Raw genomic sequence first — 26,702 nt, forward strand, 5'->3', positions numbered from 1 at the left:
AGCATGGATCACAAGGGTTTCAATCTCTCTCTCTATGATGATGATGATGATGAAGGCCGAATCAATGGCTAGGGTTACCAGGATCATCTCATCTCTTCTCTTCGGTTGTGTATTTGAAATCAAAGGTATCTATCGTCGTCTCATGCTTCTATTCTCTTCTTGGTTGTGTATCTGAAATCCCTAATTCATTCTCACTCCCAGCCCAGTCCTGCCCTAGTTTTTTTTGTTTCTCTCTCTCTTTCAACGGCCGCAACACCATGTGTAGTACCTCATATTCGACGCACAAAAAAAAAAAAAGAAAAATCAAAATACACAACTGTTTGGGTTCTAATGACTATAATCATAAAGGAACATAGAAATGGTAAAGAGAGATGATTTGAAAAGAGACGGTTCGAAGTCAACAAGAAAGGGAGAAAAGAGAGGGTTCGAAGACGTATTTTGGGCATTTTGATCTGGAAGGGTTTCAATCTCTCTTTGGAGACTTTAACCTGGTTCGGCGGCGACAACAATCGGTACAATCTCTTCTAATGCTTTTACTGTTGCTGTGTACAACTTTAGTGTGATCTAAGCTCCAGTTTGACCACCAGTCATTGAAATTGCATCAAAGAGAGGTAATTTTTTTTCTTCCTATTTTCTTTTCGAGGCTAAGCTACAATGGGAGGGATTTCGCAGTTCATGTGCATTACAAATCAGCATTTGTATTTGGCTTTGGTTGAATGATAGGCCATTGTGTTCCATATAATTCCAGCCTAATTTTATCTAGAATATGATGCAATCAACTATTTATTTTTCACTTTAGTATTGGCTCAATATGTTTGGCTTTTTATTCAGATATCAGATACCACTACTAGAGATTTGATTTTTTGAGTGTGTGAGCGTGCCATTTATAGTATGATCAAACACAAGTGTGTGGTTGTAATACTTTCCACTTGTACAATGAACATTTTGACCTAGCTTCTGGTGAGTAGGGCTCCAAAGATACAGCGACTGGTAACTCCGCTGACTCTACAGAGGAAGCAAGCTAGGATAACAGACAAGAAGAAGAGAATTGCAAAGGCCAAGGAAGAGGCAGTCGAATACCACAAACTCCTCGCCACTAGGTTGATTTCCGTAGCTGATTGATTATTATACCATTTTCATTAGGTAATAATTTTCCTTATGTCATTAGTTAATACAATTTAAAATGATTGTACATTCTTTATGACTCGCATGTCATAAAAAAATGTAAAACTCTTTTAAGCATCTTAACAAATGTCTAAAATTCGAAGTTATGAAATTGAAGGTATTCTTAATACTTCAAGACATTCGATGATGGTTTCCCCAACTTGTTCATATCCAATGCCCACGGCATTCGTGGACAACACGTGGCCTTTCTTGCCTCATTTAGTCCTTCAGGGTTGATTTTTGAGCAACTCTTTGTCATTTATGCATTACCAAATCTGTTTGTCTCTTCATTAACACTCATCCTTCCATTTTTCCCCACGGGTACTTCTGAGCGCATGGAAGAGGAAGGGGATGTTGCAATTGCTTTCACTCTTGTCAGAACCTTGTCTAATATACCGATTTCAAGGGGAGGGCCCACTAGTTGGTGATTTTTGATATCCATGCATTGCAGGTTGGTGCTGAATACTGGTATCACTGATTTAATAGCCTTTTCCATGTTATCCTCAACTGATATGGGATTGTGATTACTCTAGCTTCTTTGTTTCCTTGTTTTCTTGTATTTCAGGAGCGATTCTACTTTGGCGAAAATGTTTTACCATGCTTTGAGAGCGGGATTCCCATGCTCAAGAATAGGCTTCAGGAGCTCCCCGATTTAGACAACATAAGATTTCTTCTTATGACGAAAACCATAAGATAAGCTATCATTTGTCTGGAATTAATTTTTTTTGAAAATGAAGTGTCTGTAATTAGTTTTTACTTCTACAAACCAATGTTACGATGAAGTGCACCATGGGATGAAATACTAAAGACTAAGGGTCATTTCCTATTTCTGTTTACAAAAAATGATTTTTTTTTGGTTATATATATATATATATATATATATATATATATTTATAATGAAAAAGAAAAAAGAAAATAGGAAATGGTGTTAACAAACAACCCAAAGTGTTAAAATGAACCCACACATATAGGCAAAATATCAAATTTCCCTCCATTTCATCCTGAATTGTGTGCTTGTGTAGGTTAGATGATGTTTTCATTCTCTCTCGAGATATCGATTGCTTTTTCAGATAATGGTGCATGGAAACGATTTCATAAGCAACTGCAACATTTCCCAATGGTATTGTTCCTAATCATAATAGGGATGTTCTAGATCCTTTATCAACTTATTGAATACACATCAAATTTATCAAAACATCTCTAGGAATTAATTCCATTTTCAATTTAATTTTGCTTGCACTTTTTTATTACATTGTTACATATTGCGTTGCTACCTTCTCTGCTCTACTTCGAATGGTTATTAAAACCGATGTAATCATTTGATTTTTATGTATCAAAAGTTGCTTAGGAACATGTTTTTGTGTCCTTACCAAATATGTCATCACCTTGGTAGAATCACGTTTGTTAGACCTTTATGATTCTTAATGTCCTACTTTATAGTGCATCTACATGACCCACTGTATAGTTGATTTTCAGATTGTCTGCGCCAAAGTTCGAGAAGGTGATCAACGGATTGTACACCCCAAAGAGGAAGGCCCTAGTGAAATGAAGCAACTATGTTATGTATGAATATTGTTTAGTTTTTTCAAGTGGCATACTTTTTAGGGTTGAATTATTAGAGAAAAGGCATATAATATCAGGAAGTAGGCTATAAGGTTCAAGAGTCAATGGAATTAGTAATAGCTTGTGATTGGATTAGATACTAGTGAAAAATTAGAGAAGAAGAAAAAGATTAGCTTAGGGATTATTCCTATAGTTACTTATCTTATGTATTTGCTACTAAGTACTCATGTAGAATTACATCACATTGTCCCAAAAAGCACCTAAAGTTACTAAAACTTACCTAAATTTCTTCTATGATGGATTGAAAGTTTCTTTTTAAACTTATAAATAATATAGACTCTAATTTGACTTGGACTCTTTATTTTGGAACTTACAATGGTAATGGATAAAACCTATACAAACCTAACCTCATACATAGAGATCCTTTAACATAATTATGCAAGTCCCAAGTAGGTGTTGCATTGAAGTAGATTAATTCCACCTCTTCCTCTTTTTAAATTTGATTTTTCTCTTGAGCTTCTTATGGTCTGAATTTAGTAGCAAACTATTGAGATCTTGAATATTCGCTAATTTTTAATTATGACATTGCTTTTATGGGACCATTGAATTATCGTATTAATTTTGGAAATGTTTTGTTGATGTTTTACAATTTCTTGATCATTTCTTAATACCTCAAGAAATATTTTTGTCCCTGAGTCATCAGTTTTTGTACATATGTGAAGTTTCCTTTGTCATGCAGACAAGAAATGCAAAAGGATTAGTTGCTCCAGCTATTGTCACTAGTTTAGGTGTCTTAACACATACATTGCACACCCTTGTCCCTGTGATAGGAGCAAGTGGATTTGATACAACTGCAGCTGTAACTATTATAGGAACTGTTGTCGGTAGTTTTAGATAATCTCTTAATAGTTGTCGATATGTTTAGAAAGTTAGATATGCATAGTTTTGGATGGTTTAAACTTTTTGTACAGTTTAGAACTTAAAGATATAGTTTTCGAATGTTTGGAATGTATAAACAATTGTTGAATGTTTATAATTTATGGATATAGTTTCTTTTTGATGTTTCAAACAATATTTTGGTAGTTGATTGATGTTTTGTGATGCTTGATTGTAATATTTGTTAGATTGGACAAAATTGGTTAAATAGAGCCTATTGAATTTAAAAAAAAAAAATTGCATATTCTACGGCAGACATAATAAGTCGTTGTATTACATATTTTACGGCACGCAATCAGCGTCGTTATTTGTCTCACCAATTAACGGCGTGCAAAAGTAGTCATAGAAAAAGTAACAACGACGCACAAAATCTGTCGTTAAATAGTTTTTAACGGTGTACTTTAGCATGTCGTAGAAAAAGTAACAACGACACACAAAATCTGTCGTTAAATAATTTTTAACGGCGTACAAAGCATGTCGTTGAAAGTAAATGACGTTCCATGACTGGTCATAATATGACGTGTGCTTGGATGTCGTAGAAGGGTCAATGCACGCTGTAAAAACCTTTTTTTGTTGTAGTGCAAGCAATTGTGAAAGAGTATAGCTAGATACAATCCTATATATGTGAGTCAGAATTTTATCTACAATCAACCTTAACCAATATGGATCAAGGTTATGGCTTATACACTCTTAGAGCATATCAACAACACACACATTTGTAACTACAGAAGCTCAATCTAAGGCATGCAAAAATGCTAGCTCAATATTTCAAAAAATTCTTTTATCCTTCACACAATCTATATGTCTCTGTCATCATCAGCTATGAATTAACAACTGTCTTAAATGATAAGCATGAACAGATTTATGAACTTATCATTTCCACATTTCAATCATTATGTTCATTATGTTCTTAAAAATCTTCAGACTATTGATTTCTCAAAGGGGGTGCTCATTATCTGATACTCAATGTGTTTGCCTAAATCAGAATGGCATTAAAGTAACATTACAGAAACTAATTAAATAAGTGAAAAATGGTAGCTCCGGATCAGATTTCAATCATCATACAAAGAAAATAACATAATTCTTGGCGAAAATTAAAGAAGACAAAATGGTAGCTCACACAGTCACATTTCATGTTTCACCAAATTGAATCATCAGATTTCACCAAATCACATAGTATATCATCACCAAATCACAACATGTAATGACCCAGATTTTTTTTTTTAAATAGCCAATGCATAATTTAATTGAGCAAATTTTCGAATTTGATTGTTGTGTAAATTCTGTGCGAAAACAGTTCGGTTTTGTATTTTTTAAAAATAGTTTCCGATCTCAGAAAATTATGAAATTTTTATATATTGTTTCCATATGAGTCTAGCGTGTTGGATAAATATTTCAGAATTAAATGATGAGTATTTATTTTATGAAAATTCACGGACTGATTGGTGTTCAGTTTAATTTATAGCAGAATTTAAAATTGAGTTTTGGGTGTTCGGACCAAGATTTGAGATAAATTTGTTGGGACTATTTTGGTATATAATTGGACCATGGGTGAGGCCCATGATTTATATTTAATTTAATTTGACTTTGTTTAATGACTCATGTTTAACTGTTTGGTCCTTTTTAATTAGGTGATTGGTAATAACCACCTTATGAGTTGTTATTATTTATTATATAGGATTATAATAAATGTTTGATAGTTGATTTTATGGTGTGTATTATATGGCGAAAAATTATATATTTTATAAAGAAAGAAAAAATGTATATTTCGTAGTGATCAAAATATTATATTTTGTGGTGTACAAAAATATTATATTTTGTAGTGAGAAAAATTATATCATTTTATAATTTATATTATAAAATTTTGATGTATTATTATAAAAATTATATTTTTTGGAAAAAATCAAACTTTGGGAAACAAACTCATGTGGGTGGCCCCCCTTTTTGTCCTTGCCATCATTTCTCCTTTCTTTCCATTCCATTTCATTTGTTTGGCTTGGTTTTGGCAGAGGCTCCCCCTATGCGTCTCTCTCCCTCTTTCTTTATTCTTAATTTTTACTCAATCTTTGAGCTTCAAATGGGAGTCATTACAGTGAGATTTTGTAAAAGTTCTGTAAATAAAAGTCGAAGAGCTTGTCGTGATCTTTGCAATGGTGATCTCGGATTCATGATCGGGCGATATTTGTATTTGCAGATTTGTTTTTCTTCATATTTGAGGTAAAGACTTTCTTCATATTTTTACATTAAAGTTATGTTAGAGTTATTTTGAGAAAATATGTCATTATAAGAGGTATTGCATTTTTTTTTCCAGATTTTTGTTTGGTAATTTTTGAAAGAAAAATTAGGTTGAAGTGTTAAGAATATTGTTATTTTGAAATTGATTTGAAAAAATCATCTTGTATTGGAAATACTTGTTAAAAATCTGAAAATAAAATAAAATTAATAGTTGTATGAGTTGTATCTACCTCATATTATGGTTAGATAATTTATTTTGGAAAAATAATGTTGAAATATTTATCTCATCTTTGAGTTTTGAAATTTATTTTTGAGAAGAAAAATAAATTGATGTTGAGGAATATAGAGTAAATGCTTAAGTAGAAATTATAGAGTTGTTTTGGGATTAAAAACATTAAAAGTGTTATATTCATGATATTTTATAAAAGATGATATGTTGATGATTAAGTTGTGTTCATTTTTATGAAAATAAAAATGTGGAATGTGGACTTTCAAACTCATAACCTTGAAAATTTTACTATTGGGCATATTTCATAATTTTGATGTAAATATCATGTTGGTTAAGTAACTTTAGAAAAAGTTGTGAAATTGTTATTGGTAGAGAATTTGGTAAAAATATTACCTCTTTAAATAGCTTGGCATGAAAAATGGTTATGTTGAAATATAGTTATGTTTGAGGGATGAGGCATGTGAAGTTAGGTTTGGTATTATTAATTTGAAAATTTTTGAATATAATAAACTTATTAATTTAGTGGATTAAATTAGTTTTGGTTAAAATGTTATATTTGTTATGGTTAAAAGTGCGTTATTAAGATTGTACCATAACTTTTGACATAGTAGGATGGGAATGGTAATATTTAATAAGTATGGACTTTCTTTGAGTTATATATATGTTTTTGCAAGATCTAGATGATTTTCGAAATCATCCTTTGATTTGTTTTGAAAATTGATTGTTGATTCAAGAAGATGAGAATTTTTTTTTAAAGTGCGTTTACTTTCTTGTTCCTTTTAAAATAGAAATTGAGGGTTTTGAACTACGAGAATTCAAGGGAGATGTTTTTGGTGACTTTCTTTTAATAAATGAAGATGAGTGGTTTTGGTGAGAAAACCTAGAAATTTGGGGCTTTTAAAAAAGATGTTGACAATCTTTGAAGATGTTGTTATATTTATTTTGTGTGCCAAAATAAATGATGTTTGAAAATTTGTTTATTTGTTTACATATAAATGATGGTTTTCATGGAATATGAGAATTGTTGAAGTTTTGGAAATTGTTGTTCAAAATGTTGATATAGTCTTGAAGTGACTAAATGGTTGAGATTACTCTAAGTGTGAGAATTATGTTGTCTCATGAATGAATTGAAATAATAGTATTTATATTCATCTTGAGAAATTATATTGAAATGAGAAATGAGAATTTTGATCACAATGAGAATATTGTGTGGAAGTATTGAAAGTAGAAGAAATACTACATTGTATTATTAATTATTACATTGGCATATCAATTCATTTGATAATGATGAATTTTGAAATTTGATTTGAAAACTTTGCATTGAGAAATGAATGTTGGGAAACAAGTTTTCATGAAATGATTTTGGGGTAAATACGATGGTAAGTCTTGAAAGGTGGTGTAGATGTATTTGATTAAGTTGGCCTATGTGTCCTTGGTGAAAGACCAGAAAATCGCGCGGGTAGGTGTTGAGGCTTCCAGTTAATACTAGTAAAAATGACAGATTACTGGTATCGAGCCTTCCAGTTAATACTGGTAAAAATGACAAATGGATAGTACTTGTATAGTCTACTTGTAGACACCAGCCTAGGGATTACCTGAGTCGTATTTACCATCTTGGAATTTCATTAAAATTGTTGAATTAATGTGTTTTCAAATTGGCATTGTGCGTAAGATTTTCAAAAAATGAGAAAAATATTTTGAGCATGACATGGCATATGCATTCATCTCATAAGACTATATAAAATGGATTTGATGAATTGTTTAATTATTTGATTCAATTGATAATGAGATAATTGAATGAATTGAAAAGGATGTTATGTTGCTAGTAAAACATGTTTATTTATTTAAGTTAACTTGTTGTGGTTAATTAAATAAATTGGATTTAAGAGATTATGTAATAAAATTATATGGTTTTGACATGATATGATTTCACGTATAAGTATGAATATTTTGGTACCCGCATATCTTCTAATATTTTAATATGAGATTGCTTGATGAGATAGTGGTTTCTCACCCCCTGCCTGTACATGTGTACAGGGAATGCTATTCGGATTTGAAGATCAAACAATTGGGTTTACTATTTCATAAGTGTAATGTAGTGATGGATTGTACTGTTTCATTTGTTGCTTGGTTGAGTGCTATTTTTTATAAAGAGTAATGTCCTCTATTTTATTGTAAGGCTTAGGACATTTCTTTTATTTGTATGTAAATGTCATTGTTGTATAACGAGAGGGAATATGTATATTTAATTAGTCATTATTTCATCCAAGGATGAAATGTTATTTGTAAATGGACTTAATTAATAAATATTGGCAATGTTATCCGAGTGATAAAATATGAGGCATGACAACATAGTATCAGAGCGAACCGGGTTTGAATACCTTGGCTCGTGGGAAGTGGTTTTGACCACAGTTGGGTTTACGTTGGGATTGTGAGTGACGTTTGCATTCTATGTGATAACATGTTTACTTGCTAAGATGTTATATGTTTTTGTGGGCATGGGATTGAGTTTCGAGGATGTTGTGTCGGGCCTAAAAATTTTCTTAGAAATCTCATTGGAAATGCGCCTGATCAATGTGATTTCTAATTAGAGGTCTAAAAGGATTTCTAGAATGACTAACCATCTTCGTAGTGGCAACTTGTTATTTGTTATGTGGTTATGTGATTTTATGCTACTTGATGTGCATATGTTGAGTTTCGTGTTGAAACATGAGAATGTACCTTAGTGGGAGGTGTTGATGCTAAATGTTATTAATAGAATATATATGGCCTTGCATGATTGTGAAATTGTTCTATTTACTTGGGTATGTGTGGAGTTGTTCTAGAAGCTTGGGTTGTATACCCTTGTGTGTATTTGGGAAAAGGCGTGGCCTTGACATGGTAAAGATTATAAATGGTAGTAAGGGGTATATCTCCCAAGAGAGATTGATTATTTTGAGATTTGGTTGTAAAATCTATAAAGTACAAACTATGTAAGGTTTAAAGATGAGATTTGAAATGAACCAAATTCATTATTGTTATCCTTATTTATTTGATTGTTTTGTCCCTGGGTGTCAAGAGGGAGTGTCCAACACTCGTTGGTAATAGAATTATCTTAAAGGGAATGAGTTGTGTTTTGAATTATGGTTGTATTCAGGGTGGACCTTGTGAGTCACCGTAATACTAGTGAAGAGTTTGTGTTGTAACTCGGAGTAAATGTCTTAGAAGTTGAGTTGAATTAATTTTTAGCTCGAGGGCCATGTATAGTTGGGTGTTTACCTAGTTGTGTTGAGTCTTGCTTAGACTTAAGGTATGTTGTTGAAATCATTTTGTAAACCCCACATCGGAGTGGAACCGTTAATGTTGATTTGTAGTCTTTGTTGATGGAAATCCTAACTCATTGTCCGAATTGATTTTATTTCGTTTGGATTATGTGGTGTGGCATCACCCTAGCATTGGTTAAGTGTTGTTCGTCTTGTGACGGTTGGCGATCACTTTTTGAGTTGGTGGTTAGTACTTTTGAAGATGTATTGTTTCGTTTTGTTAAGGTTTCAACGTAGTAAGAGTTGTTTTGGCCTTGGGATGCATTGTGCATCACACGATGGAAATAGTTAGTTGTTGGGTTATCACCAATAAGGTATGGTGTCTTGGTATTTTGATGAGTCATTTTGTCAAAATTGTGTTATACTTAAGGGATTAGATCCTATTTTGGTTACTTTTGGTTATCGATGTGGATAGAAGAATCACTTAATGATTTATACTAGTAAGGGTTTTTATAATCAATTATTGTGCAAAAGTAATGGTTTGGTTCGTTACCGGTGTGACTCATTGAGGTTCGCGTAGTAGTCAAAGAATTTTTGTTGATGCATTGGTGAGTACCTGAAGGAGTTTGTGGGTGACAGTAGGATGCATTACATTACTTGTTTGAATTTCGATGACGAAATTTCTTTAAGGAGAGTAGGTTGTAATGACCCAGATTTTTTTTTTTTTTTAAATAGTCAATGCATAATTTAATTGTGCATATTTTCGAATTTGATTATTGTGTAAATTCTGTGCGAAAACAGTTCGATTTTGTATTTTTTAAAAATAATTCCCGATCTCAGAAAATTATGAAATATTTATATGCTGTTCCCATATGAGTCTAGCACGTTGGATAAAAATTTCAGAATTAAATGATGAGTATTTATTTTATGAAAATTCACGGACTAATTGGTGTTCAGTTTAATTTATAGCAGAATTTGAAATTGAGTTTTGGGTGTTCAGACTAGGATTTGAGATAAATTTGTTGGAACTATTTTGGTATATAATTGGACCATGGGTGAGACCCATGATTTATATTTAATTTAATTTAAGTTTGTTTAATGACTCATGTTTAACTGTTTGATCCTTTTTAATTAGATGATTGGTAGTAACCACCTTATGAGTTGTTTGTCACGCCCCCAAACCGCCCCTAGTGGTTTGGTGCCGTGATGGCCAGTAACCCGAGGTTACCGAAGGCCGGCTTACAAAAGAAATCACACACAATCAGAGTATGAAAGAAGGGGCTCACAAGTGCGGAAGCAATATATACTAAAGTCTGAGTAGTCCATGAGAGCCGTGCATAAGTCCAATGGAATGACATACATTTTTACAAGTCTTAAAACTTAAATACAATAAGGAAATAAGATACAAAAATACATCTTGACCAAAAGGCTTCTCAAGCTGACATATACAAATTACATATGAAACATAAGCTAAGAAGCATGATCTTCAAGACGTCACAAAATGTGAATCCAAAACACGTCGGCACAGCACTCAAAACATATCGGCAACACATCTAGGCCTCAATGCCTTCTTGCTCATCACCTACATATATATAGAGAGGGTGAGCTTGGATACTCAGTGAATGATATTTAGAAATAAAGGTTTTGCATGATTGATATCCGAGATTCCTTCAAAACATACATAGCATATTTTACAAGCAAGGGGAAAAATCAAGTTCGTTGCCGGTCTTTCAAATTCCTTGGATGTTAATAACATCTACATATTACAAGTGCGATGACATTTCAAGACAAGAGTGCAGTTGCATTATAGTCCCCTGCAACTAAGGACTTTCAAGACAAGAGTGCAGTTGCATTATAGTCCCCTGCAACTAAGGACTTTCAAGACATGCCATCAAAATAAGATAGCGTTTGATATACAAATAGGGATAATCATTCATGCTAAATCAAATACTTTTCATCAAAGCAAAGCAAAACGAGATTTATCAAAACAAGTATAACATAGCTTTATTAAAAATACCACTCACATAGTTCTTCGAACGTCGGGGTCGAGACAAGTCCAAGTCCTACAAACACATGGCAAGGCCTATTGAATGCACTTTCAAACAAGCTCCATATGTATACAAATGATTTCGGAAAACATGCTGGGCACTAACCAGGTCTAGGCCGAGGTTCCACACCTCCTTGCCGAGGTGTGTCCCCGAGGGCCACATGCAAGGGAAAGAGGTCGGGAAATTCTGGGTTTCCCTCTGTTGATGAACATGAAGAACATGAGTACGAAAACATGAAGAACATGAATGTTCATTTACAACCTGTTATTGACAAAATCTGGGATTTTCATGCTACGAGTTTGAAAACATGGACCTGGGTACCCGTATTTGAAGTTCTTGCAGAAATAAACACAATAACATGATTTTTCTATGCAAGCTTTCGGATCAAAACAAGACTTTTTCTTCAAGAACGTATGAGCATTATTTTCTCTTTCTAAAAAATCGGTTTCAAATCAATACATGACATGAAGAATGGGTTCGATCATGCAATGCAACTAGATAAACACAAGGAACAACGAAAGTAAGCCAATGATCTAACCTCAATACACGAATCTAACGCTTCGATCCCTCGGAATCAAGCTTGAGGACTTACTCCCTCACTCTAAAACTTCTTCTTCCTCCTAGAGCTTCTCTCTCTAAAAGGCAAGGCTAAGATACCAAATGATAATTTCCTTACCCGGTTCTGGGGTTAACCCTCTGCGGAGACACGTGGTGGCGACTGGTTGGGTTTTCCCTGAAAAGGTGGCTGACAGACCAGACAAAGCATGGTGAAAGGGTGTTCAACAAGTAAAGCGGTATGGCTTTCTGACGAGGCAATGACATCGGCTAATAACAAGGTGTATCTAACAAGCTACACGGAATGGTACTCCGGCAAGGGGTGACATCGGCTAACAAAAGGGCTTCGACAACTAAGGTGACAATGACCTCGGCTAGGAAAGACAACACTTGACTAAGCTGTGCCACATCTTGGCCTAGGTGTGCCACACCTCGGTCTAGGTCGTACCACTCCCGGACGAGATCACTTGGGCGTAAGGGTAACATCTCGGCCAATGCGTCAAAGCAAGGATGATGGTCAACAAAAGGGGTTCCAAGATACTTCTAGGCTGAGGATGACCTCGGCTCGGAATGGTCTAGGCGTAACATAACCTAGGCTTGGAATAATGTCGGCTAATCACAACTTGGGCAAGGCGTGGCCTAGGTTTCACATCAAGGAAGGAGCAAGGCAAGCACACAACACTTAGACAATTCACAAAGGTATCGAAACAAGGCATGGATCTCACTTACTTAAGCAGAACAAGTCACAAACATACACATGCAACTTTAACAAGCCATAGTCATACAGATGCTCATGAACATGATTAAGACATAAAATGTGGGTTCTTACATTGTTATTATTTGTTATATAGGATTATAATAAATATTTGATAGTTGATTTTATGGTGTGTATCATATGGAGAAAAATTATATATTTTATAAAGAATGAAAATGTGTATATTTTGTAGTGTACAAAAATATTATATTTTGTGATGAGAAAAATTATATCATTTTATAATTTATCTTATAAAATTTTGAGGTATTATTACAAAAATTATATTTTTTGGAAAAAATCAAGCTTTGGAAAACAAACCTATGTGGGTGGCACCCCCTTTTTGTCCTTGCCATCATTTCCCTTTCCTTTCCTTTCCATTCCATTTCATTTGTTTGGCTTGGGTTTGGCAAAGGCTCTCCGTGTTTGTCTCTCTCCCTCTTTCTTTATTCTTCATTGTTACTCAATCTTTGAGCTTCAAATGAGAGTCTTTAGAGTGAAATTTTGTAAAAGTTTTGTAAATGAAAGTCAGAGAGCTCGTCGTGATCTTCGCAATGGTGATCTCGGATTCATGATCGGGCGATGTTTTCGTTTGCAGATTTTTTTTTCTTCATATTTGAGGTAGGGATTGTATACACCCCATTTTTGACCGCCCTTAAGACTTGAGCGCTACTGATGGTTTACTCGGTGATGAAAGATGTGCAGGGCAAAGGTTCTATTTCTTCGGCAAGAGGAGAGTCAAATCCAAACTTCACACCCTATTGTGGACCAAAGCTATTTTGAATGGTTTTTAGACCTTAAAACCCTCTCTTTTAAAACATTTTTGAAATAAAATTTCTACGATGCTTTGAGGCTCACATTTGTTAAATGTTGCGCTTTTCGATAAATCGAGCAAGGACAAAGTTGAAATGAATGAAAGAGAGTTGAAATCTTTAAAAAATCTTTCAAAAAAATACCTTACTTAGGGTTTTGAAGTTGAAGAAAAGAGGAGAAGAGGGAAGAAACCAAGTTGGGGAAGAAGATGGGTATGAATCGCTAAGAAATAGTCGAGCGGTCTTCACTAAATCAAACCTATCTGTCTATACACTTGGATTTAAGCTATGAGGCTACCACCGTTGGAAATCTTACTTCCGGGGCTTCGTTTTTCACTTAAGAATCTCCTAAAGACGAGTCCGGATGGAGGAGATATGATTGGTTGAAGTTGGGCATCAATCCGGCTAGGACCAAAACTGAGTGGCTTTACCAAAAGAGGCATAACTTTTTTCACAGTTGGCATTTTTATGCAAGGCTGCCACCATTGGAAAGATTATTTTTGGGGCTTCAGTTTAGGCACAAGAATGACCTAAAAAGGAGTTCATATGAAGGAGTTATGCCCATTTGAAGTTGGACCTGCAGAGCAGAATTTGCTACCGGCCACAAAAGTAACAGACCGGCCAAAAAAGTAGCAGGCTGGCCATCACAAGTAGCAGGCCGGCACTAAAGATGGCCGGCCGGCCAGAAATGCCCAAAACTCATATTTTTGACAGATATTTCATCTCCAACTATTTCCAGCAAGCTTCAGTTGTCCTATAATTAGATATTTTCGACCAAAAGCTGATTTGTGCTATATATGAACCTATATCTCCCATTTTGCAAAATAGAACTTCCTAAGCAAGTTTTGGAGCTTCTCACTCTAAAAGTTCCTCTCTCTCTAGAAATTTCAGACCTAAAAACCTCTGCTTCTCTCTCTAGAGCCTCTCTCCATTGCCCTTTTGTGCATAGAAGTCCATAGAGGTAGAGAAATACTTCTTGTTTGCATATACATCCTTCATCAAAGTTAACCCCCATTGGGCTGAGGTTCTTGGAGGATCATTTTGAGCTTCAAAAGCTGGTCTTAGCTCAGATTTTGGGCTGGTTTTGCAGCTGTGCATCAAGGGTAACATCTCTCTCCCTTTTAGCTTGTTTTGCATACTAGCTTTGCCATAAGTTTTTGAACTACTTTGAGGCTGTTTTTGGGGTGGTGTTGAACTAAAAAAACCCTTGTTTTTCTTCTTTTTTTCAGTACTAAAAGTCTTGGTTTGTGCCTTGGTTGGCTAGGGGGTTGTCCTCCCTTTTGCTCTTTGGCTTGTAAAGCCTTTTGAGCCAACTTCCTAAGCTTTTGAAACCAACTTTTTGTGGCCTTTTAACCACTGAAATCCAGAGTATTTTCAGTGGTAAAAACCCTATTTTGATGGCCCAAATGGGTGGGGGTTGTCCCCCCTCCCCTTGTCTTGTTTACTTGTGTTGATGGCCCTCCAAAAGAGCATGTGTTTCTACTTCTTGGAAGCTTTGTTTAGCCTCATTTTTGTGACTTTCCAGACCTGCCATAAATCTGTTTTGGGCTGTCTTGCTCATCTCTTGCATGCTTATTGCACTTGTAGTGTAAATCCCCTTTGCTAGCCTTGTTAGCCTACCAAAGTAGCATGTTTGTTAAGCATGTATGGGCTCCATTTCAGCATGTTTTTGGTCATTATTTAGCATGTCATAACTCTATCTAAAGTTGGTTTGATAGCCCCTTGCATGTATCATGCACTTGTAGTGCATTTCCATGAAATTGCCTTAACATGCTTTGTGCTTTGAGCCTTGTTTTTAGCATGATTTTGGCTTGACCCAAAGAAGATTTTTGCCTTGTTTTACCATGCTTAAGGTCTGTTTGGTATTGTTTTGGTCATGCTTGCATTGTTTTGTATAGCCATGGTTCATCCTAGCTTGTTGGCTTTGAATGTCCAAGTCATTAGTATGCATTGCTAGGACTATTCTTATGATTTGGCATCATTCCATATGATATATCAGTGCATATTTCATGGTCATACACTTGTATTTGTCACTCTTTCATTGCTTTGAAGAGTTGTTGTTTTGTGCTTCAAGAATGGACCATTGTGCATGCCTTTATGCTTAGGCCTTTAGGATGCCATCTCAGTAGGTTTTTGGGCTTATTTTGACATGCCATAACTCTGATTTTCATTGGTTAAGCCATGCCATGTTTGGTTGTAATAGGTGTAATGTAACACCCCTTTGTTGGCCTTGCATGCCTCATGTTTTGTGTTCACCTTTTTAGCATATTTTGGCCTCATTCCATGCATGTTCTAGCCTTGTTTTGGTCTACCTTGGGACTGTTTTGGTTCACCTTGGCCCTTTGGGGCTTGGTTGATGTGGCCTTGGTACAAGCTCCTTGGCTAGCTTTGAGCTTTAAGTCCATTAGCATGCTATGCTTATCCTATGTGCATGATTCGACATCACTCTTGACATGATTTCAGAGCTTACTTCGTTGCCACATTATCATGATTGTTCCCCATTTGCTCATGTTTGGGTGTTGTGTCCTTATGCCTTAATTTTTAGGCCATTGCATGAACATGTTTTTCTCGCATTTCATGTCACCAATTCATTACTTCGGCCACTGATTTTGGCATGCTTGAGAGCTACCCATGTTAGTGTAAGTCCATCTCACTATATTGTTGCATGCTTGTTTCATTTTGTATGTTGTTGCATGCTGTACATGTTCACATGTTTAGTTTGTATGCCTATTGCCTATTGCCTATTGCATGCTTGTGTTGCTTTGTTAAGTTCATCATGCATGTATTACATTGGTCTAAGTATACTTGCCTTTGCATGTTATTAAATGTTAGCCTATTGACATGTTGTTGCATGCTCATCCATCTTGTATACTTGTTAAGTTACATGCTTGTTTGCATGCTTGTCTTTGCATATTGTTATATGCTAGTTGCCTTGTATAGCATTGTTGCTTGCATGCTCATGTTGCATTAGTTTGCTTGCATGCTTAGGTTGCATAGCATTGTATGTGCATCCCTTGCCTCTTGAATCAATCATGATAGAGGTTGGGCCCCTTATGTGTTTTTGTGCATTTCATTTGATATCAAATTGCACACTTGGCACCTTTGGCCATCATGCATTGAAATGCGTGATTGGTGGCCCGAGGGTCGAGAACCAAACCCCCTTGAGTTCATAGCATGATAGGAAGGGTGGTCGTGCACACATTGTCTTGTAAATTCCTTGCCATGCACTGTCTATCCTCTGCTGCAGCAAAAACAGAGTTCTGCAGGAACAGATGGTCGGTCGGCCCTCTTCAGTGCAGGCCGGCTACCAGAGTCCAGCCGATGGCCCCACTTTTGGTCGGTGACCACTTCCCAATGGCCGGTGGTCCTATCTTTTGGCCGGTGATATCCCACAATGCTCAGGGAGTAATTCAGAGGCATCTCAAGGATTTTCACAGTTCTCAGATGTGCAGAACAATGCAAATAGAGGCAACATGTGGCATGGCAATAGGTTTCCGAGCGAGGCGAATCAAGCATGCATGCATTTGACCCTCTTCCCGAGGCAGCTTTACTGCTTTAGTAGCTTAATTAATTTGTTAATTAATTAAGGTTTTGTAATATTTAATTAGCTAGAGTAGTTAATTATTTATTTGGTTTGTATTATTCTTTCGGACCCTCCGTTGAGAGGGTGAATTTGTAATAAGTGTGCGTGCGTGTGTGAATGTCTTCCAACCCCACGTATTTCTCCTTTTTATTTACTAGCTTTTGATGTTTAGTTTAAGGCATGTTTCAATTAGCATACTTTTGCTCGCATGCTTGCATCCATTCATTCGTATTGTACGCACTGGGCTCGGTGCATCATACTAACTACATTGTATTTCAATTCCTGCTTGAATACGTGTATCAAGTTGCATTTCACATGACATTTTAGAATAGATGAGCCTATCTTAGTTGCATTTTGTATGTGTTGCATTAGCCATTGCTAACATGAACTAGGATCGTGCATTTGATTACTAACTAGTTTCCTGTTTTGGCTCGGAGTACTAGGTAAGCATTTATACTTTTGTATCTTGCATGTGTGTGAGTGTTAACATGACAGCATGCTTGCCACGAGGCTAATTGCTTATGTGATATAACTGCCTGAATGTCTGTGGGGTGAAGGTTGGGTTGCTTGAGTTGGAATAATTCGGCGAAACCCGTATTTTAGCCTACTTGCGAGTAGCAAACTTCAATCCATTTTCAAAACAAACGAATATGCGATGCTTTGTTCCAAGTTAGGCAATCCAGTCTATACTTGTATGCTGTGTGCATCACATAGTAATTCTAGGCTAACAAACCAGAATAAGAGCACATGTGTTTTCAAAAACTCGATACCATGCTTAGTCGTGGCCGATCCTTGATTGGGCAAGCAGGGGTGCTCATGAAATGACCTTTCCCAATCGTACCCAAGTTCCCGAGCCGAGGCAACTTTGGTGATGACGGACACGTGGCCTTAGGCAACGAGTCAGGGTTTCCTAAATCCCCCCAAACTAAATATTTAGGTGGCGACTCTGTATCTGGCAAAGTAGTCCATGTTTGGCACTTCTTTCTTAAAAATCTGTTTTCCAAAACGATTTGCCAGATTTGGACTCTTTGGTGATTTATTGGTCTTGCATTGCACTTTGCGAGACTAGATTTAGAACCGTGACATTTGAGTCTGAACTGTAGTATGAGGCCCTCGGGGCGCATTTACAGTTTCTGGCGACTCTGCTGGGGAGTTTGAGAACTTGACTCGAACTCATGATATCTTGTTTTGATTACACTTATGTGTCTCTTTGTATTGCATTTGCATTAGTGCGCCTAGGACACTGTGTTTGCCATCTGCTATTCCTGAACGGTTTGCCGGAGGCTCGCTTTGAGAAGCGTGCCATAAGGCTGACCGGTTACGGGCTCTGCCACGATGGGAACACAAACCCCGGTTTTAACAGGGGCACCCTCTTCGACCATTCGACCTAGTGCATATTCGGAATCCATAGTGACTATTCCAAACTATGACAGGTTACTTACCCGATTGTAGGTTGTTTGAAACCGCTGTGTGCGTAGTGAAACCCTAGTTCCTGACAAAATAGGACAGGGAAACCCTACCCTAACATAGGGGTGTTTTGGCTCTCATTTGCTTGTTATATGCTTTTAGAGTGTGCACCTACAGGGAATGTATATATCAATTTGCAAGTCTGGGTATCAGGCCTGCGGGCATCAGTATTTTGGGAGAATCAGTTTTACCTGAGAGTATCAGTTTACAGGCAGAGATTTGGGCAGAATTTAGTAGAGAGCACAGTCGTTCAGCTTTGCTCGTATCTGTTTTGGTGAAGTTAAGCTGAGATGTTGTCTGTTTTCTCTTTTGCTAGGTAGTCTTGGAACTATAGCTTCAGAAGGCTCCAATATCCCCCGGGTACATTGGACTTGTGCTGATAGACTTTGTCAGGTCAGAGATTCAGTTCAAGGGCAACCAGTTTTCCTTCGCCAGTGGTAAGGCAAAGAAGGGCCAGACAGGGCTCATTGTTTCATCTAATCCGACAGTCACCCGTCACATCATCAGCAGACCCGTGATGGCACAGGGTTCGAAAGAATTTGTGGCCGTGATAGCAGCGTTAAATCAGGGAACTACAATGCAGGATGAGACCAGTACTGAAATTCAACGCCCATTTGGGGCATCTGCCTCACATCCAGCTTTGGGATCCCAACCGAACTTTGACCCACTTCCGTCAACTGAAGATTTGCAGGGTCTGGATCCCCAAGAAGGGTTGGCTCAAGCCCGAGTTGTCAAACCCCTGGTGCAGCCTAATGGGAGGCTTTATTCCCTTGCTGTTAATGAGCTCGATCCGACCGCGGTGAAAATTGCTAACCTTGAGAAACAATTCAAAAAGGCACAGGGCCTTAACTCCATTCCCGACATTGAGGATGGGTAAACCAAAGCTGCCGTACGGCTCCCAAACAGATTGAAAATGCCACATATTGACCATTTCGATGGGTCTGGAGATCCTATGGTACATATCCGGCTTTTCTTGGATGTCCTAAAGCCGATAGGTCTGACTAAACCGCAGAAACTCTCTCTGTATGGAAGAACCCTGTCGGGTGTTACAGTCGCTTGGTATGCCAAGTTGGAGAATACAGTGAAACAGAACTGGGAAGAGTTGGCTGAGGCCTTTGTTGATCAGTATTCTTACAATACCCAAGTTGAAATGACCACCTAAGAGCTTGAAACAACCCGCCAGAACCCAACAAAGCCTTTTGTGGAATTTGTTACAAGGTGGAGAGCAAAGGCAGCACTGATGACAGATTGCCCTTCTGAGAGGGATCAAGTGCGAATGGTGGTGCGAAACCTCGAACATGATATGTTGCAAAAGTCGATAGTCGCTCCACTATTCACTTTCAAAAGTTTGCATGAACTGGGGGTTCAGGTCGAGAATGCGTTCAACACAGGGATTATTCCCAGAACAAGTGAACCGACAAGGAGGGCGATTGCAGAAAGTACCAATGCTGGTAGTAGCGTTATTTCCAAACCCACCGAAATCAATAAGGTTGCCACAACCAACCCTTTTGTCAATTCAAGCCTACAAACAGCCGGCCCAGCTCGAGCTCAGGGTAGAACTTTCACCCCCTCTATATGAGCCTGACTAGCACACTAAAAATCTTGATGGAAAGAGGGTATCTCAAAACCCTCGACCCTCGACCTCTGCCTGACCCACTCCCAGCCAAACATAACCCCTCCAAGTACTGTGTGTACCATCAGCAGCGCGGTCATGGCACCGACCGTTGTTACCACCTTCGTCATGAGGTCCAAAATCTCATCGACAACCGGACAATAGCTCTACCTTCAGACCCCAATGACCAAGTACCTCATCCACATTTCAATCTAATCCACACATTGGCCGTCCCTTACAACCCCAGCGCATACATCACCCCAGTCCATCTACCCAAGCCTGAGGTGTTTATCCCAGAAAGCATGGCCTTATGCATGATGGATGCACCTGGACCCCAATCATCTCAAACTCGTGAGCCCACTACTTCTGAACTGATGAGAATGATCGAAGATCTTCAAAGAACTGTGGCAGATTTAGCCTTCGGGATATTGGCTCCATCATCGACCATACCACATACCGGGAATTTCATGACAAAAGGCTCCCCAATCTTGGGACGAGCTGCATCTAAGGAAGGCCGATCCCTTGGCAAAGTGGAGGCAAGCGAAAAAAACAAGGTAGGGGTAGACATTGATCCTCATGAACACCTTCTGTGGGTTGTTGAGGCTTTGAAAGCTGAAGGGTTGGACAAACAACAAGTGATTGTATTTGTTGCAAAGGTTGTGGATGACACTTTCGCCACTCAAGTCGGGGACAGTTTGAATCAAGGGGCAAGCCGGGAGAAGGGCCGTCATACCAGGAATGTTCCTTTCAGCTCTAATCACTTGCTCAGAAGAGATCAGCAAACCCAGTCAGCGCTTGTCAATCCCTTTGCTGGTGCGTCTAGCAAAACTCCAAAAACCTCAAAACACCCACCTCAGGGCCAGAGGGTGTTCACCCCACTGTACATGTCTCTATCAGCAGCCTTGAGGGTCCTGATTAGAAAGGGTGTTCTGAAACCCTTAGAGCTGCGGCCACTGCCAAACAAACTTCCTCCCTCCCATGATCCTGCTAAGTACTGTGCTTTTCATCAACAAGTCGGCCATGGCACTGACAGTTGTTATCGTCTTCGCCACGAAATACAAGATCTGATTGATAAAGGCGTTATCATCGCACCAGACCCTGTAAAGTCTATCGGCACTGGATCAGTGCACTTGGAGGATAATGTGATGTGATCAGGGGATGAACTACCTGCGGGCAGCGCTCAGTTTACTTCAGATGTGGCGTATGGCACACACTGTTTTGAGCATTTGCGAATGCTAGTTTCTGACTTGGGTTTTTAGGTCAGTTTTGTTGCGTTGTTTTGAGTCTGTCTCTTTGTTTTGAGTCAGTCTTTTTGTTTCGGGTCTATCTTGTTGTATCGAGTCAGTCCTGTTTTGTTAGAGTCAGGTGATTCCGGGGGTGTTACCTCGGGCATCGTTATTTTGTTTTGTGTTTGTCTTTTTGCTTTCTTTTGAGTCTGTTTCTGCCAGGGAGCCAGTTGTGCCAACAGTTATGAATGAAACAGCAGTGATTTTCACGCCCTTAAGTTTGCTTCTGCCTTGCGCCAGTTGTGATAGAAGTTCTGAATGAGAGGGCAGTATTTGACTAAGAAACTGTGTCTTTTCTGTGCCTTGAAATTTATTGCATTGACCTAAGTTTTCAAAACTTTTTGAACATTGTTAGGAAAACAAAGAGGAAGGAATTCCTCAGGTTTTGCAAAATTTGATCATCTGAGAGAAAGAGAGGCATGCTAAGCCCTTAATGAATGGAACCATGTTTGTTAATGTGAGTACTAAGAAGGACCCTGGCTTGATCCAGATTGGTTCTACATTGTCTTCAGTGCGAGCGACTAGTCACTTTCTTAAAAGATTTCAAAAAATGTTTTGCGTCGTCCTACGAAGACCTGTGTGGAATCGCTCTTGAGATTATGCAGCCTAGGATCGCTCTCAGCCTCAAGACTCAACCCATTTGCTTTCAAACCTTGAACATTAGATTCAGAATGTTCAATGGTCAATCATGATGTGAGGCCTGAGTGGCCAGATTTGAAGCAGTCCTCGAACAAGAGGCAAGAAAATCAGATCAAGAAGGTCAGACGTTGTCAAAAGAAGCTTGCAAAGCTAGATCAAAAGCACCCCTCGAACTAAGGGCCAAAAATATCAAACGTGCTCGAAGAGCCGAAGGTGGATCATTCTGTAAATCAATAAAGACTGGCAAGAATGCTAAATCCCAGAAAGGAAGAAAGAAAAAGTTCTTTTTTTGAAGAACGACCGAGTTCCTATCCACAACACTGGGGGCAAATTAAGCTCCCCATTGGATGGACTCCGACATCATCAGCAAACAATAGCCACCCTCCTGGATTCAGATGGCTTCGAGATCTCAAAACCATTTGACATGGACAAAGCGACACTTTTACCCTTGAGAGGCTCGCTGGGCCGGAAACCCAGAAGGGCGACCAGGCAAAAGTTAGAGCAAGAAAAAAGAAGAAGAGAAAAAATGCTAAGAATGAAAAAGAACAAAAAGAATTGAAAGAAAAGAAGAACAAAACTCGCAAGGTCGAAAACCCAGAAAGGCGGCCTTGGCAAAAGTTAGAGCGTAAAAGGAGAGGTTAATACCCGAGTGTCCCTTAACTGGAACTACGTAAGGCTTGATTCCCATGTTTGGGATACGTAGGCAACTTCGTTCTGAAGTCCAGCCACAAACACTTCCAAATCGATTGTGTCTATACAATGGTTTTGATCATCTTTGTTTTCTCTATATCCGAGAGTTCGGTTGTGATCGTTACTCTGAAGGCTGATTACAATGCGCTGCAGTGCTATCCAAACAAGGGACAACTTTCCGTTGCCATACAGTGTGCTGCGGTACTATTCAAACAAGGGGTAACTTGCCGTTGCCGTGCAGTGTCCTTCAGATAAGGGGCAATTTTCCATTGCTTCCGATTCGAGGTTGCGCATCTTGAGAGTAGGTTTCGTGTTGGTCGAGCAATGGCCATTTGCAAAAATAGTTTTTGAGAATTTTTACTGAGGTTGACTAATTTTTTCAAAAATTATTCCATTTTTCCAAAATCAGACCATTTCTTGGACCCAAAAAAGGAAAATTTTCAGTGCTCATAGCCTGACTTGCATGATTTTAAATCAAAAATCGAACAAGCATGTTAATCTAACCCTCATTTTGGTTAAAATTGTTTTAGCAGAAGCCAAAAATAAAAAATGGTCAAAATGATGAACTAGGGGCACAGTTGAGTCAGGTGTTCTACCTTTCCCCTATTGTCAACATACTTGCCGGAAAGGGCACCATACTTGCCAGAAAGGGCACTCTACTTGCCAAGAAGTGCACTCTACCTGTCAGAAAAGGGCAAAACTAAAGCAAACAGCAAAGGGCAGAAAGCTCTCACATCCTCCAAGCAGCGAGATTTTGGGCCAAGTGCGAAGCATGGATTGGAATGGATCGTGATATTTCACTCCCTCATCAGGACATGTTTGATCACTCCCAAACTCCCTAGCAGAGCATCGTCAACCGATGTCCATTGCAGATCTGCTGCACATCCAGTCGCACCACAACCCCTCTATGGGAGAAATTCACCAGCTGTGCGCAGAAGAATGAGAATCTAGCAGAATGATAGGGGGAAGAGCCCGCAACTTCTTGTTTATCCATCGACCACCCAAGGGAGGGATAAAAAATGAGAGATTGAAGAATAGAGAGATGTGCGCTGAGAGAAAAGTGAGGAAAGGGCTTTTGAGAGAAAAACCGAGCCTGAGGGTCAAGTGATGTGAGGATCACAAATAAGAAAGAGTGGGAAACAATACCTGGAGAAACAGGCTCCTTGTGCACATTTGAGTCTTGTGTTTTGTTGTGTTTTGTCTGTCTCGATTCTTGTTTTGAGTCGTTTTGAGTGTCAATAGGTGTGTTTAGGTTGTTTACCTTTGTTCTCCTTTGTTGAGTCGTGATGCGCTGTGTCCAGTCGTAGACTTAATACGCAGTTGAAAACTTATTCTCACTCTCATTTTCAAAAATAAATCGTTTTGTGCTCAGAGTGCTGTGCCATTCTCCACATTTATGCAAAACAGGTTTTGTTCTTCCATAAAACTGCAGGGTTCAACCCAGGTCATATGAATCTGAAGCTATATTGGTTCCGGACTGCAAAGTAAAAGAAAATAGGAAAAATCAGAGCATCTGTGTTTGTCTCAAATTCCGGGATTGCATTCTAGGTGCACCTTCTCAGGCCTCGCCGTTTCTCTGGAGTATGAGTGTATCTTGACCCCAAGTGTAAGCTTGCTTCAAGTCAAAATGGCAGTTTAGGCAGCACCTGAGGGTTTCACATGCAGATGTTACCTCTCGTCAATATGAACAGGGTGTACCCTTTTGAGCTAAGCGTGTTGCCAAGTCCTCCGAGAGGTAAATCGGAGGTTGCGTTTGAATTGGTCTCGTTAAGACCTGTATTTCCTTATTCAGTAGTTTACTTCAAACATGCTGTTGATGTTACACTCTGACTGCATTGTTATGCACCCTTTTAGTTGCATTGTTATGCACGTTCTTGCATTGTTATGCACGTTATTGCATTGTTATGCACGCTACTCGCATTGTTTTGCACCTTTTTAACTTGCGCTGTCACGCACTATACTTGTATTGTTTTGCACATCTCTATCTTGCGCTGTTACGCACATTGCTTGCATTGTTACGCACTTTTGTATCTTGCGCTGTCACGCATTTTACTTGCGCTGTTACGCACTTTTGTATCTTACACTGTTACGCACTTTACTTACGTTGTCATGTATCTTTTCTATCTTGCGTTGTCACGCACACTCGTAGCATTGTCATGCACACCTTACTTGCGTTGTTACGCACACTCTAGTAGCATTGTCATGCACCTCTTTACTTGCGTTGTTATGCACACTCTAGTTGCATTGTTATGCACACTTTACCTGCACTTGTTAATGTATTGTATCGCACTGTTTTGTGCATTCACCCCTGCCTCGCACTGTCTTGTGCACTCACTTGGTCTAGGAGACCTTAAATCCTGCATCTCCACTCGCACTGTCTTGTGCATTCTTTGGTCTAGGAGACCTTAAAATCCTGTGTTTGCGCTCGCGCTATTTTGCGCATCGCACTGTTTTGTACATTACATTTCATTCGCGCTATTTTGCGCATCGCACTATTTTGTGCATTGCATTTTGTTCGCGCTCTCTTGTGCATCGCACTGTTTTGTGCAGTTTACACTCGCGCTTTCTTGCGCATCGCACTGTTTTGTGCAGTTTATACTCGCGCTTTATTGCGCATCGCACTATCCTGTGCATCTCATTACATGCTCTCATCTTGCATAGAAAATGCTTGTATCTTTTGCATTGAACTTGTTCGCGCTTTCTTGCGCACCTTACTTGCATTTGTTAGTGCATTCCTCGCGCTATCTTGTGCACCTTACTCACATTTGTTGGAACTTGCTCGCGCTTTCTTACGCACCTTACCTGCACTTGTTTGTGCATTGCCTCGCGCTATCTTGCGCACTTTACCTGTACTTGTTAGTGCATTGCATCGCACTGTTTTGTGCATTTAATCCACATCGCACTGTCTTGTGCACCTGTATAGCTTTGTTTCGTGCATTCACTCTGCATCACATTATCTTGTGCACACTGGGTTTTTGTATCACTCGCACTGTCTTGTGCACTCTCGGGTCTAGAAGACCTTAAATCCTCTACAGGTGCAATTCCTTCTTGCATAAATCCAATTTTCAAACTGGCTTCGCGTAGCGTATAAGTCCGATTATCAAAATCCTCCTGCATATCATTTGCATCTTGCCCCTGAACTACGCTGGTTTGATTCCTTGCAATGGGATACGTAGGTAGCCTGTGGGCATAACCATTTATTTTTCTGTATTTTGTTTGTTTGTCCAAGTCTTCAGCCTTGTCAAAAACAGGTCGTCTCTAGGCTTTGACATTCACTCACGTCACTTCTTGACTTCCGAGTTCTGTCAAAGAGGGGCAACTGTAGACACCCCATTTTTGATCGTCCTTAAGACTTGGGCGCTACTGATGGTTTACTCAGTGATGAAAGATGTGCAAGGCAAATGTTCGATTTCTTCGGCAAGAGGAGAGTCAAATCCAAACTTCACACCCTATTGTGGACCAAAGCTATTTTGAATGGTTTTTAGACCTTAAAACCCTCTCTTTTAAAACATTTTTGAAATAAAATTTCTAAGATGCTCTGAGGCTTGCATTTTGTTAAATGTTGCGCTTTTCGGTAAACTGAGCAAGGACAAAGTTGAAATGAATGAAAGAGAGTTGAAATCTTTGAAAAATCTTTCAAAACACCTTACTTAGGGGTTTGAAGTTGAAGAAAAGAGGAGAAGAGGGAAGAAACCAAGTTGGGGAAGAAGATGGGTATGAAACGCTAAGAAAGAGTCAAGCGGTCTTCACTAAATCAAATCTATCTGTCTATACACTTGGATTTAAGCTATGAGGCTACCACCGTTGGAAATCTTACTTCTGGGGCTTCGTTTTTCACTTAAGAATCTCCTAAAGCCAAGTCCGGATGGGGGAGATATGATTGGTTGAAG

General features: G+C 38.5%; 1 long non-coding RNA gene across 1 annotated transcript; it reads left to right on the plus strand.

The window, feature by feature from the left end:
• Window positions 1-2,079: 2,079 nt before the first annotated feature.
• LOC145820347 (uncharacterized) lies at window positions 2,080-3,058 on the plus strand. The gene is made up of 2 exons (XR_014361652.1): window positions 2,080-2,284; window positions 2,641-3,058. It is a non-coding gene; the product is annotated as an uncharacterized LOC145820347 (long non-coding RNA).
• The last annotated feature ends 23,644 nt before the right edge of the window (window positions 3,059-26,702 follow it).

Source organism: Camellia sinensis, chromosome 2 (assembly GCF_055761805.1).
Source record: "Camellia sinensis isolate YWXY chromosome 2, ASM5576180v1, whole genome shotgun sequence".
In the NCBI taxonomy this organism is placed as follows: Eukaryota; Viridiplantae; Streptophyta; class Magnoliopsida; order Ericales; family Theaceae; genus Camellia; species Camellia sinensis.